At 33.5% G+C, this 17,517-nt stretch overlaps 1 pseudogene; it reads right to left on the bottom strand.

Moving 5' to 3' along the window:
• Positions 1–15,132: 15,132 nt before the first annotated feature.
• LOC131068914 (longifolene synthase-like) lies at positions 15,133–16,921 on the bottom strand (annotated as a pseudogene).
• Positions 16,922–17,517: the final 596 nt, after the last annotated feature.

Below are 17,517 nucleotides of genomic sequence, written 5' to 3'. Positions count from 1 at the left end.
GTGACATCTGGGGTTCTTTCGACTTCACTGATTCTCATGTTGGTGAATACAATGTAGATCTTGTCCACTTGAGTTTTCCAAAGATAGCGTTCACTTTGGCTATGAAGGATTATTATGCATCCATAAATTTGGGTGACACTTACCATGTGGATCATCTTTTCTATACCAAACCACCATCAGGGAATGAGCTTCAAGACATGAAGGGATTGTGGGCCTAATGAGAAAGGTATTCAGATCCCTTTAGAGGTCGAACCTCACCACCACAACACTAGACTAGGGTACCATCATATGAGACAAAATTTGAAAACATGGTTGATAGTGAGCATGATTTCGGTTGATCCCCTGCCTCTGAAGCTTATCCATCCAGAACTCATTGATACTATTGCATCACCTATCGAGAATCCCTTGGACTTATTCCTCTCAGAATAATCCTTGAGGGAGTTTCTAGGTGTTTATGAGGAGCTGCCCTCTTATCATCATAAATGTCGATTCCCATATGTCTTGAATGCTCAAGCCTACTTTAGAGAATTTGTTGCAGAGGGGGCACCTTTTTCCTATAATGAAGAGAAAATATTTGTTTCTCATCTGAAAGATAGTAGTGCACTCCTACATGGGGAGACTACTGAAATTGTCATGAGTGATAAGGATCCCAATAAAGTAATAAAGATTAGAAATTGCTTGTCCCCTGAAGAATCAAAAGAATATTTCAATTTTTTACACCAATTCTGTGACATCTTTGGTTGGTCCTATGAATAGATGCCCAAAATCGATGAGTCAATTTTGGTACACAACATTGTGCTTAGTCCTTATGCTAAGCTGGTGACACAAAATATTCAAAATATGAATCCTAAGGTTGTTTTGTTGGACAAGATTGAGATAGAGAAGCTTTTAAAAGCTAACTTTATCCGACATATTGACTACTCACCATGGATCTTGAACATTGTACAAGTGAGAAAGCCTGATAGGAGAATTTGCATTTGTATCGACTTTTAGGATTTGAATGAGGCATCTCTCAAGGATGACTTTCCTCTCTCGAATATTGATAATATCGTTGATTCAACCACTGGGTATGCTTTGCTTTCGTTTATGTATGGTTTCTGGGATTATAATAAAATCCATATTAACCCGGACGATCAGTATAAAACTGCCTTCACTACCCCATGGGGGACCTTTTGGTATGTTGTCATGTCATTTGGGTTGAAAAACACAAGAGCAACCTATGAATTAGCCATGGCTTTGATCTTCCATGATTTTATCCATAAGATCTTAGAGGATTATGTCAATAACATTTTGGTAAAATCCCTAGCATGAGGAACGCATGTGGAAAATATACATCTAGTCTTTGAAAGACTTTGGTTGTATAAAATGAGACTAAACCCTCTTAAGTGTGTCTTCAGCATTGACACGAGGAAACTCTTGGGGTTTATCATCTCTCACCAGAGAATTGAAATAGATATAGATAATATTGATGCTATCGTCAACATGCCTCCATCTAGAAACAACTCTCAGCTTCATAGTCTACAATGGAAAATCCAAACCATTCATCGGTTTGTGGCACAACTAGTTGATCAGACTCTCCCTTTCACAAGATTACTAAAGAAGGATGTTCACTTTAAATGGAATGAATACTGTCAAAAGGCTTTCGATTCCATCAAAGATTACTTGGTTAATCCTCCTATCTTGATGTCGGCTATGTCTGATGAACCTTTCTTTTTATACATCTCATTCTCTAGCAGTATTTCTAGCTCAATGTGATCATGAATGTCAAGAGAGAGTTATCTATTACATTAGTCGAACATTGATAGATTATGAGACCCAATATTATTCCATAGAAAAATAGTGCTTAGCTCTCATGTTCGCAAATCAAAAGATAAGGCATTACATTCTCCATGCAGAAACATGGGTCGTTGCCAAAAATGACATTCTTAAGTATCTTTTTGTTAAATCTAATCTTTCAGGATGGTTGGCTAAATGGGTAATGCTGCTCTCTAAATTTGACCTAAAGTTCATCTCTCAGAAATCAATAAAGGGATGGGTTATCATTGATCAGTTAGTCAACACTCCCTCAAGCAAATATTTTCCCACCTTAGATCTCTTTCCTGATGAGGATGTCTTGATCATTGATCAAGACCCTATGTGGGACATGTATTTTGATGGTTCAAGATGTCAAATTGGTTCTGAAGTAGGTGTAGTCTTTGTTTCACCTGAATGAAAATTGGTTCCTTTTTCATTCTACTTATAATTTCATTGCACCAATAACATCGCTGAGTATGAGGCCTTAATTGTAGGACTTCATACCATGATTGCCATGGGTGTGAGACATATCTACATCCATGGAGACTCCGAACTCATTATAAATCAAGTGACAGGTTCCTATCGCATGAAATAGTTGAAGTTGTCTCAGTATAAAGATTTAGTTTTGACTATACTGAAACAATTTGCTACGTACATGATCAATAGCATCCCCCAGAGATAAAATCATCATGTCGATGCAATGATAAGCACAACTTCCCTTGTAGGTCCTGGTTTTGGTCAAGATGAGTATCACTTTGTGGTGCAAGTCCTTCGCTCTCTGGCTATTTCAGATAGCGCATATCAAGACAATCGCATATGTGCTCATTTCTACTTAGGAGAACCGTTTGCACATATATTTGATTATCTAAAGACATGAAGTTTTCCCGAAGACGCTACTAAAAGTTTATGTTCATGAATTTTAAAATTAGCTACCCATTATATTCTCTTATTTGACATATTATAAAAGAGGTTATATAATGGTCTTCTTTTGTGGTGTCTAACAATAGTCGAGATCCCTGTGGCCCTTCAAGAAGCCCACTCAGGTTCTCGAGGTGGTAATTTTCATGGTAGATCTTTGGTGCACAAACTTATACATATGAGGTATTATTAGCAAATGATGGAGAAAGACTCATTCACTTTTGTTAAGAATGCCCTCAATATCAACAACACAACAACTTGATTCAAGCCCCCACATAGGAGCTTCATAGTCAAGTCTCTAACTGGTCTTTTAAAATTTGGGGACTAGATATTATTGGTAAAATATCTCCTCTGTCGTCTAAAGGTGATGTCTTCATTATTACTGCCACATATTATTTCATGAAGTGGGTCGAAGCAGTAGCACTACGTTCGACTACCGCTCACATGATTTATGGTTTTATCATGGATAACATCACTTCTCGATTCAGTATATGTGCTACCCTCATTTCTAATAACGATACATTGTTTAAGAACAAGGAAGTCAAGTAGTTCCTTGAGAAGTTCCGCATTCAACATTTTTTTTCCACTCCTTATTATCCATAGTCCAATGGTCAAGCAGAAGCATCTAACTAAACCATTGAGCAGACTCTTGCAAAAGACTGTCACTAAACATGATAAGGATTCACACTTGCAATTGATTTATGCGTTATGGGCCTATCGCACAAGTGTCCGTACGACTATAGGAACAATGCCCTATAACCTCATGTATGGCACTAACACCATCACGCCTCTCAAATTAGAGATCTCATCTTTGCATGTCTCCTTGAAAGGGGTTATCGATGATGACTCTTATCAGACTCTTCATCTGAATCAACTAGAGTTGTTAGATGAACACCATTTGAAGGCCCTTCAAAGCCTCCAGGCTTATCATAAATCCCAATCTCGTTAGTATAACCAAAACGCACTTCTCAAAACATTTTAAATAGGTGACCTGCTCCTCTTTGAGAACCAGATAAATGTCAATGCACCACCTGACCAATGCGGAAATTTTAGTCTGAATTGGTTAGGTCCTTACATGATCACTTCTATATATGGTTCAGGTTCCTATGGTTTGTCTTCCATGGATGGCACTCCTCTCAAAGAGCCTATCAATGTTGCACACTTGCATCGATACTATGAGTAGGAAAATTTATAATATGTGTCTTACACATGATGCCTAGTTCCCTACAACGGTCATGTCCTAATGCATATCCTTTGTCAACACAAGCCTCTGATATTGTGTTATAAAGTAACAATGCATAGCCATACCCATGTGTGTGTCTGTGCATGTGTACATATGCTTTATTCTACAACCCATAGATCATCATAGTATTTCACCATGCATGTATAAACATAACAACATGTAAATGAAATCATGATAGCCATCTAATCTACATCATACATCATATAGGAATATAATACAAATGAAAACATCCATCCATAATCACATAAGAGATATTTGATCAAAATATCATATCCCATCATATATATGTATAATGTATCATGTACATGTATAGCACTACAAAAACACGTAATGTTTTCATATGTATCCAATACATTTGTGTACATATAAAAAAAGAATGCTATACATCATATATCTACATCAAAATGTATTAGCCCATTAGTGTTGATGGATATTACCCTGATGCTGGTGGACCACGACCTAGGGGACATGTCCCTGAGCTGGCTGGCATTGGTGGTTCCTAATTTTTCCTTAGAGGCCACTGAACTGAGGTGGACTATGACCTCGCAGCTATAGTCCTCCATTAGCGCAGACCCCTCAAATCTCCTCGTAGCTCCATAATGGTCTCCCATTGCATCATCAGCTCCTCGCATAGGTCGATCTCTCACTAGTGTGCACCATCTAAATCTGTCATCAACTAACGCACTCAAGGGTAGTCTAGGTGACCCACGGCACCCTGTTGCATGACATCCAACTATCAGTGGAGGTCATCAACTTGGATTTGCAGAGCATCATGTACCCTCTCGACACTATTAGCTCACATCATTGCCTAGTCTCTCTCTCTTAGGATAGTTTGTACCTCCTTCAGGGCCTGATCCCACTGCCCCATCAGAGTGGCCAACTATGTTGCTCCCTGCACTAGCTCCACTCGATCCTCCTCATACGTTGTCCACAACCATGCTACAAGATTGAACAAATAGACATGTCATCCTTCCACCTGAATGGGCTAATAGGTATCCAGCATAGGACCCCAAAGCTACACATCTGGGATGATCTCTACAAGTGCCTGGTAGACAAAATTTAGCAACTTTGGCATGCCCTCTGCAAACACAAAAGTTTCCTGCATCAGTACCTCATCATATCAAAAATATCTATCTCTATGTATGCATATCAAAAGAAGTAAAAATACATGAATAGAAAATAGCATATGCATACTAGGATCACCTGCCTTCCCATCTAGATCTCATGGAGGAGCCCTGTTGCTAGACCCCTTCACACCAACTACAACTGTTGTTGGTGGAACAACCCATACTATTGGGAGTACCTGCTTGACCCATCTATATGGACTCAGACTCCTCATCCACTATTGTTAGCCTGGCCTCTCCTCCTCTGCCTCTGGTGAGCCCTCAAGCTCATCCTCTCCCAGTAGCCATGCATCTCCTCCTGTTGCATCTGGTGGGAAGATCAGTGTTGGAGAATCTCTCTACCACCACTATGTGAAGTCAAAAGTGACTCTGACATCATTGATATCTATTTGTGGATCAATGTCGTCATCGTCACTACCCTTGGAGCTATCGTGAACATCCCCCATGGTGGGGCGAGGAAGCTCCTAGGGTGTCAGAGAACTCCAGGCTGATCGTGCATAGATAGGAGCAACGGGTGGCACTGTCTACACCTATCCAGATTGTCTCATCGACCAGTGCTAGTAGTAGGTAATCACCACATAATATTTCCACCCAAGTAGGAATCGGTCTCCCTGCATCTATGGTAGTTGCATTTGGTCTACAACATAGACTCCCATCTCTCGGTATTGCTACCAAATGACTTCACCAATATCAAGACGATCAAATAAGATGTGCCAGAATGTGTGGTCTCTTGTATGCCACACTCTGTGGCATAGAGGATAGGAGTGTGCCCGCGACATTTCCAAGGGCATCAGTGTTGGGAATCCTACAAGTCAGGTGCACATGATGTGCTCAAAGGCCCATACCTATAGTAGCGTACACATGGTTAGACTATAGTTATGATAGTGTACGTACTCTGAAAGTTCATAATATAGATGAGCCAACATGTTGGGACCCCATGCATATACGGTCTATCTCTGCTCTATCTCTCTAATAAGAGGTACGAACCTTTCTGCCATCTCTAATCCTCGGCCATATATGAGGACTTGTAGTGCTAGGGTCACAATCATGATGCATTAGACAAGGGGAATGATGACTTGGCCCTGACCAAGTGCTCGTAGATACACGTACCATTTGTTGTCGATACACTGACCTAAGGCCCACTCCTACTAAGTGATGAGCTCCCGCGATGATAGGATCATGGTGGTGACTTGCTCCCCTCTGATGGGAAGCCATAGGATTTGGTACACATCCACTAATGTAATAGTCATCTCCCCCATGGGTTGGTGAAATGACATGGTACTTAGCATCCCAGTGCTCCATCACTTCTCGTAGCATGGGGGCATGAAACTAGAACTTAGGGAGCATGTAATTCCACCATAGGTCGACCCTTCATAGAAATCGTTTCTCAGCCTGTGTGAGATACTCCAATATGTCACTTAGCATCTACAATAAATGCCCCACACTATGCTCCCACATCTCATGCAATCTTTGCACATGTAAACAACTAAAACTATTCCATTAATATCATTCATCATCATTTTTGGCAGACGCTAGCACACCTAGAAGACAACATTACACCTTTTGGATGCTAACGTCTAGACAAGATGAGAATGCATCCTTTGGACGTCAGTGACTATCCAGGACATATACATCTTAGTCAGATGGTAATGTGTTCCCTGGACACCTACACTACGGTCCTGCAAAAAACTCTAAAAAGATGCAAAAAAATGACAAAAATGAGCATGATTCGAGCCATACCTAGTCGGGCTCCTCACCCAGCTCCACTATAGTGGGAAGCTCCTTGATCATACTTACCCTAATCTCCTGTTTGCCAATAATTTTTTCTCTGGCTCTATACAATTCTAAGCTTGAATGCTTGCAGTGAATCGTAACAATGACCCTTCCATGGGCCCACTTTTGAGTATATAGGTTAAATTTTCGTCCAAAATGTCTTTTGCCCTCTTCGGGACAATTTTGGTTCATTTTCCTTCCTGTTTTCCCCACCTTCATTAGGGGAAAATGACGAGGGGGCATATACTCGCCTACATCTGATTTTTCATTTCTTTCTACTAACACTTGTTAATCATTCTTCTCACTTGAGTAGGTTCCTCCATTTTTCATGCTAACACATTTATTTGTTTTGCAGCATGCTCTTTGTCTTTTCAAATGCTACATCTCTTCTCCAAAACTTGGGGGCATCGTTCATGATCATGGACCTGACTCCTATGACTTCCATAATGTCTCTGAAGTGTACTTATTACCTTGGGTGCATTTATTGTGCAACATGAGTTTGGTGAACATGTATTTTAAACTACTTTAGTGCGACTGATCCCTAAGGTTGATCATTCAACTAAAGTGGGGGAAAAATGAACTATCCTATATTGTACTTAGTGCATTTATGAAACTTGTGAATGAAGCCTTAGGCATTTATGACGACCTTGTGATCAAAAGTGTAATATTTTGTCATCGTAAGGCCTTTAATTCCAAGGAGCATTTCTTAGCCCTGCCAACACTTTGGCGCATATTCCCGATGGATGACAACCTGACACGAGGACGTGCGTTCACCGTGCTAACGTCTAGGAAAATGGTCAAAATTTAAAAGTGTCAGTGACTCAGATGCACATAGACGCATGTCCCTTGGCCCGCGTCATGCCATAATGGCTCCTTGTACTTGCTTCAAATTAAAAAATCTCTTCAAATCATTTGAAAGGGTTCCCACTTTGGGCTTCTTGGCTATCTTGATCTTTGTGCTCTCTCAAGTTCTCTCAGGAAACATCAACATCAAAGGAAAGCTATCAATACCAACATCAAGATTCCTAGCCTCATGGAAACTTCTTACCAATTCATCTACCAATTGAGATTCATCATGCTCATAGTACCAAATATGAAGGAGGGTTTTCTTTCGAAACTTACTCTCTCTTTATTTCAGCTTCAGGTAATGTGTCCTTTGCATTAATAAGTCTATTTACCAATATTTCCATATTCATTTGCATGCAATATGAATTAGATTTCCTATTGCATCTATTTATCAATTTACCAATTTCTTCCTAGTTATCTATTTTTCCAATCTGTACCAATTTGATTGTTTGTGGTGGTGGAAACACCTAAATGGGGGTCTGTTTGAGGTAGGCCCCTTGACAACCCCAACATTTTCCCCCTTTCCAGTGTGCACAGGTACAAGTTTAGTCTAGTGCTTGGATTTTGAGATTTAGTGTTTGCAGGACTCATAGACGATAGTGTCGCGTACTGGCATTCATGCACCTCGTTGGCATCCCTGATCTAATAATCTCTTAGGTTCTCCATTTTCTTTGTCCTTTCTATTTTATATTTTGGTTTAATTAGTATACAATTCATCTTATGCATATCTTGTGCAATCTATATTCATTTATTTTTAATTAATTAGTTTGTTAAATAGTTGGTAGTTTAGTTATTTGTACTATTGTTTTGTGTTCTATTTGTAAGAACGAGATACCTTTGCCTAACTATGTTCTATTCACCTAGGACACTAGCACACCGCGTTGCAATCCATATTGTTCACTGTATTCTGCGGTCCACACTATTGTCTTGATTACAAAACCTCACAGAGTTCAGCAAAGGTTCATCTCAATACTTTGATAGATCCATAGCATTCTTTTTATCCCCTGGCTAATCGTTGCACCTATTCGAAGAGGTAATCAAACAGATAATTTTCCCTTATGGGTTCATCACCATTGAGGTAGAAAATTCCATCCATTACAAAATGCTTAGGTGCACCCCACCATGCTCTAGACATAACCACGAGGCTCCACATAACACAAGAAAAATAGGCTGACAAAGGAACATTAAAGAAGACACAAAGAGACAAGGATACATATGTGAAAATATGACTTATGATGATTTTTTGATGTAGAGGAAGGACACACTAAAGTGTTTCAATTCTCAATGGCAATGGTTTCATAATCTGTCCCTTATATACACCCTTGGACACACCTATTGGTTTCTAGACTTTGATCACTATTCAAGGCTTGATCCAACATTAAAAGGCAATGTGAACATCATGGTTCACTAGTCTTGGTCTTGTGACATCATAACAAGTACAAATTGGTGGCTTCCAACATTGTCATAGGATAAAAGCACTTACATGTGTCACACCTTTATAAAGGAAGTGGCCAACATAACTAAAACTTTTTAACTTTGATGACATAAAAGTGAAATTTATAAATTGAAATTCAAAAGGATGTAAATTGATGAGGTTTATTGTTTACGTCTTTAGGCTGTATAATTGGTTATTCATATTTCTGAAGATGGACACTCCTATCTAGTTCGGAAGCATATATGAGGAGGAGCAGAAGGCCTTTTTGGGCTTGGTCAAAGACACAACCCTCGCATCAATTTGTAAGGAGGTTGGGTTCTTTACAAATGAGGTTGGGAGGATGCACCTGCTGGGATGAGAGTTTTTGTGAAATGTTAATAGATACCGAGTTAATGTTAATAAATACCGAGTTAGCATGAACATTACATCCTAGTTTTTGGCATTTCTTCTGGACCTCGGAGGAGACAAGGTGGATATGGTGATGAATTTTAGTAAAAGTGACATTTATTAATTTATTGTTTAGTAAAATGAGGTTTATATGATGAGTTTTATATTAGTAAATGGAATGATGATCTTACATAATTAAATACATTTCTGTCATTCGTTCATTATTTTATATGTTGTAGGAACTATGGATACTAGTTATTCAATGAATCATAGCTTTAGAAGTTATTTGATTGTAATGTAATTTTTATGATTCAGTGTTTGTGTGGTTGGATTATTTAAAATTTATCTTAGTTATGCTCAAATGGGTATCAAATGTTAGTAAGATAGATTTAATTTATCTAACTTTGTAAGGAAAGTAAAGTAACACCATTGAGTAACCTTAGGGGATGGTTCAATGGTCTTCTTCCACTTGTGCAATTTAGTTTAACCTTATCCTTTTACTATTGTGGAATTCTTCTTAATGTTTAAAAAAAATATTACGTTGTTATTTGTATTTGATTAGTTATATCCTCTAAGGTTTCTTGGTGTGTGTGTGTGTTTGTGTGTGTTTATATTTGTCTATGTGTGTGTATATATGTATACATATAAACACACACTCACACACCCCCTTCCCACACACACACACACACACACATAGACATACATACATAAATACGTACATACACACACACATACATACATACATACATACATACATACATACATACATACATACATACGTACGTACATACATACATACATACATACATATGTACATGCATACATACATATATAGAGGAATACTCTGAGGCTAGGGCTTTGGTCAAAAGGGAGAAATTGATCTCAAGAAAACCCCTAAAGAAAGGTAAAAATAAAAAACCCTCCCTTGCTCTTTCTCATTCTGGGGAATAAAGTGATCACCATTCCTCCCTTATGGATGATTCCATCAAAAGCTCTAAGGATTGGGAAACTAGATTTCCTTTCCCTTGACATCTAATTATCAATTCTCCCCATCTTAAACTTGATTCAGATAATCATGATGATGGCATGGGTCTCACTAGGGATGTCGCAGTGAATTATTTTAAATTGTATAAGTGGCATTTCCATAAAATCAAATAGATGAGCCTCAAGGTTAATTTTATTGAAGCTAGGTTGGATTAGGGCATGGAGCATTTGGATTTGTGGGTGGACAAAGAAGGAAGGAATATGGCGGCTTCCCTTCAAAAATAAATTACAAATGTGGCTAGTTTGAAAATTAGACTATGAAGGGCATATTGTGGCCCTAGAAACAAAAAAGGAGGATATTAATTCTAAACCGTTTGAACTTGTTAAATTTAGTATTAATTTGATTAAAGGGTCAGCAAGTAGAATGATATTCTTTATTGACAAATTTAAAAGAATGTAGCATGGCAACACCCAATTTATTGATTTTGAGGACAAAGGCAATCATGTTGGTGCTTAAGATGGAAAAGGGTTGTGTACATGAACTACAGGCCATATCAAAAAATTTGTTGACCAATCATTGAAGGACATGTAGGACATCAAGGAGCTTGCTCAAGAGACTTCTGAATGTTAGTAGTTTGTTCAAATCCTTGCAAATCTTAAGTAATTCTTTTTTGGTATTGCTTTTTTGTTTCGGCTTAGGGCCTTGTTGTTTGTAGACCATTTCATCTATTCCTTTGTTATTGTGCCTGCATTGTTTTGTTGATATTTTGCTAATGGAAACATTTTGTATATAGGGTTTTAGGTCCCTTCAAAACCTATTTGAGCCTTTAATCAGAAACACATTTTAATTACTTATATTCATGATAAAATAGGTATTAAACAAAAAATGGATATAATTTTATTTAATAAACAACATAAATATGTACTAATTTTTAAAAATTAAAATCAACAAGCTCTTCTATAGAGATTATATCAAAGCCCTCATATTATTATTAGTAGTTGTTTTATCACCTTAGACTATCCTCACAATAATTATGTCACTTTGATATAATACATATATTGTAAATTTGGTCCTTTGTCAAATGTGGCATTTCACATGGAGAATCGATTATATATATATATATATGAATGAAACAATTAAAAAGTAAGATATAAGTATATTATATTTACTACAATTTTTAGATTAAATACAAAATTATAAGTATATTACCAAAATTAACTTTTAAGTTGAAATAAATTATTTAAAGTTTAGGATAATATATAAATTTTTTTAAAAATTAAAATAAATATCTATAAAATAAAATAATTTAATAGTAAAATAAACTAACATTTAATTTTGTGTGTTCTTATTAATAAATGTATAAATAAAAATAAAATTTACACATAAGTAGATGTCTCTAAACAGATACCTTATTGATAGATATTTCTAACGTACTTTTTATTTATCATTGTTTATATTTAATGTACAAACAAAAATAAAATTTACATATTTAGTTAAATAATATTCTGGGAAAGTATACATATCCCTATTGTAATAAACGGTATCATGTCATGTCTTTGGTTTTTAGTGGCCTCACTTGCCAATTCATATATTGTTTGAAAAAATAATTTTATATTTTTTTTTATAACTATTTGGAATAGTTTATATCATATAAATATTCAATACATGATTGGTTTGGGTTTGTCAGAATTTTATAATTTAATATAAAAAATTAATTTAATTCACCAATAATACATCTTAATTAATAGTTACTTTAGCATTTTATCAACAATCTAATTTGTAATGCTCATGGGGTTGATTTGCTTTCAAATTGTTGACCTCAATGAAAATCAATGGTATAAAACATTTTTTGGGCCCCATGAGTATTACAAATTTTACTTAATGGCAGTAACTAAATAAAGTTATGTCTACCCTTTAAACTCATCAATGATTTCCATCTTTGGCCTCTACTTTTCTATAAGAATTTAATTGTTTGCAATAGTAACTAATGCATACTTGTAAAATTGTGGGCCTCAGTCTTTCCAAAAACTATCTTAATTATTATCAAGAATTGATTTTTTCTTTTTATTTCATCCATGATTAATCATGAAAATAAATATCTTGACTTATAAAATTCAATGCATGATAGTTCATCCAAATACATGGACAAAGTAACTAGCTATTTAATTTATGATTGTATCAAATATTAAATATTATAAAAATATTTATTTTTCATAATTAATTCAAATTATTTGATTATTTCTTTCATTTTAATCTATATTATTTAATCTATATGATTACCATAATTACCTATATAATTCCTTCATATTCATCATGTAAAGAAACTACAATATATTAAAATTTACTTTCACTAATTTCCAAATATGCTTATCCTTTAACCTAGAGAAAAAAAAAAATATTATAATAAACTTAAAGAGTTTAAATTTTTTTTAATAATTCAACTATTAATAAGTCATCACAGAAGGGACATTACACATACATTCCTAAAATACATGGAAACATTATAATATATTGTGCTTTTAAAATTTTGTATTAGATTATATAAAACATATGAGTAAGTTAATTCTTTCTGAGCTAATAGTATTTGATATCTTTCTCTTGTCCATTATAAGGCTAATTTGGTCAATAGATATGGTCCAAAATGTCAAAATATTAGTCACTAAAATTGACACTCACTACAATAAGATAAATAAGACAAATTCAATGAAGAAGTCAACATATCAATTTTATAGTTACAACAAAAGTATTGCTATTATTGAAAAGAGGTACATCCTACATAGGGTTGCATTTCATATAGAAGTACATCCTCTAACAATATTATATATTTTTATTAGGAATACAACATATAGATCTATATTGTTACAACAAAAACATTGCAATATAGAAAAGAGGTACATCCTTCATAGGTTTACATTTCATATAGAGGTACATCCTCTAACTATTATATATTTTATTGGGAATACAGATGAAATTATCATCACATGCAATCAATAGATTACATTGTAATTGAATTTTTACTTTTAGATAATAGAAAGTCCGTCTTTCTATATTTTTACTGGATCAATAAGAACTTTGATTACCCTTTGCTTCATTCCTTCATCATGATATGAAAATCCATGTCCTAATACAAAGAAGCATTGTATTCCTCTATTAAGGTTGAAGCTTAACTTTTCCAGTAATTGATGAATAATATAGTTGATGTGATTTAGTGTCTCTTCTTCTGAGCATTCAGGATGATCCCTCATATAAGAGGAAATGGTTGAGACTGTTTGTCCATGGAGTTTACCATCCTTCATCAAAATTAAAAAATATGTTACTATTCAACGTATTATATTATTATTTCAATCTAGAATTAAAAGGGAAAGACAAAAACCTGATAATCATGAGCATCATCATTTAAGCGTGTACACAACCACATGATCTTGCAGAATCTACATTGATTATTGAATATCTTCTCAATAGTGTTGTTGGCTAAATCGGGGGCTGCCAAGAGAAAAGGATGCAATGACAATGGTCCCACCGCAGTAGTTGTGGCTGCAATCTGTATGTATTCATCATAGGTTGGAATGTATTTGCTAGCATTCCACCGTGTTTGTTGTATAGTAGCTTCAACATAATCTGCCCACTATCACAATATACTTAAATATTAAATCCATTTCCTAATTTTTTTTCATAATCGATGTATTCAATTTGATATTGACAAAAATCACAATAAGTTTATTTATAAATTTTTAAAATATTTTTAAATTAAAATGAAAATTTATGTATTTATATATTTATATATATAAAAAATATATAAAAATTAAAAAGTGTAAGTTCATATATATATCTATATATAACAAAATTTAATATCTCTTAAATAAATAAAATAGTTTGAGACTCATATTATTCAATATTAACATGTACAATACATAATATTCATGCTAAAACAAATATTAACTTTTAAATAGATATAATTTTATTTAGTATACAACATAAACATGAACTAATCTAAATGAAAAAATGTTATGGATCTAACAAAACATTAATATAAGGAATTAGAAAGTAAACTCAAAGAAATATCTTGGAATTTTTTCAAAGAGATGTAACCTTTACAATAGCAAGGGACACACATCTCATGTCATGACTATGAAAAATATCACATAAGCATATATGTATTTTATAAATCCAAAGATGTGTCCAAATTTTAAAATATATATTAATATCTATGAATGAAACAATAAAAAAGGGATATATAAATATATTATATTTATTACACCTTTTAAGATTAAATAAAAATAAAATAAAAATATCATTCACTAGTTAATGTAAAATTTTAAAACTATACTTCAAAAATTAAATACAAAACTAGAACAAGTATATTAAAAAAAATAACTATTAAGTTTCAAAAAATTAATTTAAAAAATATATATATAAAAAAATTAATTTAACTTATAAGTTAAAAATAATAATTTTAAAATATCTTAAAAAATAAAAAATAAGAAATAGATATCTATAAAACTAAATAGTTTTAAAATAGCATAAAAATAAATTTAAGTTTGTGTAATCCTATTAATACCATTTCTAGGATATCTTTTATTTATCATTATTTTTATATAATGTATAAATAAAAATAACATTTACACATTTAATTAAATAATATTTTGGAAAGTACACGTACCATTTTTGTAACAAATGGCATCATGTCACATCCTTGCTTTTTAGTGGCCTCACTTGTTAGTTCATGTATTGTTTTAAAAACAAATTCTACAATTTTTTTAAAATTGTCTGGAATATTTTGTATGAGAGAAATATCCCAGCCATGAATAATAGCCTTATAAATAAGTTCAACTTGTTCAATTGTTAAGTAGTCATCAAAAAGATCATCCATCAAAGAAATAATTTTTAATGATTTCGCCAAAGCCATTCTACTACTAGAAAACTCCACTTCGTCTGTAGCACTGACTGCTAATGAATAATATTCAATTGGGCGTTGTTGAATTGAAATCAAACCAGTGACCCTAGAATTTTCCCACCAACTGCCATAAAGATTAAATAATTAGGTATTAATTTTTATTGTTTAAACTTAAATATTACAAATTGCTTGAAAAGTAAATCGCTATAGAAAAACTAAGCTATTCAATTTATTGTTTGATTAAACATCAAACACACAAAGGCACGCATGCACATACACACATCAATTGAAATTATTTGATTATTTCTATAATTTTAATCTATATCATTGAATCTATTTAATTATCATAATTACCTAGAGAATTCCTTCATTTCCATCTTGTAGACAAATTGCAATATATTAAAATCCAGTTTTGCTAATTCCAAAATCTTCTTATCCTTTAATCTGAAGAAGAAACAAAATCCCATGATCAATTTTAAAAAGTTAAAAATATTTAAATAGTTCAACTAATAAAAAATAAATAAATACAATATTCTATAACCTTTACCTTGAATTGTCCAATTCATATATTTCTATGAAATTTCGTGCCTCCCATCTAGAGAAGGTTTGAGGCCATTCATATAAGAGTGAATACTCCACCTATAAAATTGAAATAATATTATCAAAATCAACACCAAAACAAATTCTTGTTCACCAATTTCTATCTAACACCTTTCTTAAATATAATAACTTATTTTTTATAACTTTTTCTTTAAAAATTTATTACCTCTTTCAGAAAACTTTTCTTATATGTATCTTCAAGCTTTTGTAATATTTGCTTAAGATATAGAGAGCTAAACATTTTAGCCTCTTACATTACTTTTTCTCCTGGAAATGCCACACTCCAAATTCTAAAGAGATTGAGCATACTTGTCATCGCAATTTCCTCCATAATAATATTCTGATCATTATCATTATTTCCTTCAGAGAAGAAAAACTGCCCATTTTTGTCCTTAAAGTTCTCCAACACATCTTCACACAACATCAGTGAGTTATTTGGTTCGCATAAATCTTAAAACCATATTTAAAGTTTGGGTACCTGCAGATACAACATAACGATGAAGCCTGAGAAGTCTGAGTCCTAAAGCTATAGCATTCAAATTCTTCGTAACACTTCCGGATCCTGATCCTATGCCCACACTTCCATCCCAACATCTGCATCTATTAATAACTAAACCTTTTTGTTAATGTTTCCATAAAATGTAATGCTAAACTATTTCTATCACAAACGAGCTGTGTAACCTCGAATTCATTACCAGTATTAAGATATCAATTCTAACATTGAGTATTATGTTACAAGTTCCATCACACCTTATATATTTTGTTAGCACTTGAAATATTAAAGGAGAAATTTAACAAACCGGTAAACATAATCAAGAGCCTCTTTTATCTCAGTCTGAAAATATCGATCTATTCCGAGACATTGCAATGCATCAACCATCTCAAACCGCTCAATCAGATCACCATCATATCCAGTCTGCATTTCTTTTAACAAGATTTTCACTTAATAAGTCCATTCCTCACTAGTTAAATTTTAATGGATGGAAAAACTCTTTTATTCATCTCATATTTAATGTTTTTTTTAAATTGGATAGAAATGTATCATTTTTTGAAATTTTAATTATGTGTGTGTGTGTTTGTGTGTGAGTTTGAAAATTAATATGTTTGTATTATTGTTTATTTAGATTTATGTTTGGAATGTTTTAATATAATAATATATTTGATAAATGGTAATTATCATATTAATCGTGTTTCATAGTTCATAGTTCAATTTTTATTGTTTTGATTTCATCTTTATTTACATTTTATTTTTGTGTATTCACCTTTGATCTCAAGATCATCAATCTAGTTTAATGGTTCATAAGATAACCCAAAATTTTAAATGTTCAAATTTGAACATTTACTTTTCTACCTCCTTTTACTTATCATTATAAACATAAATAAAATATGTTGAACTTATTAAAAATGATAGTATTTCATTCAATTCATGTAATTTCTATATTCATAATGTAAGTTCTTTTCATTTCTAGTTTTGAACTGTGCATGATATTCAAGATATTCAAAAATGGTTAAAGGAAT

This window comes from Cryptomeria japonica, chromosome 7, assembly GCF_030272615.1.
Source record: "Cryptomeria japonica chromosome 7, Sugi_1.0, whole genome shotgun sequence".
NCBI lineage: Eukaryota > Viridiplantae > Streptophyta > Pinopsida > Cupressales > Cupressaceae > Cryptomeria > Cryptomeria japonica.
This window is presented reverse-complemented; position numbering and strand designations above follow the sequence as displayed.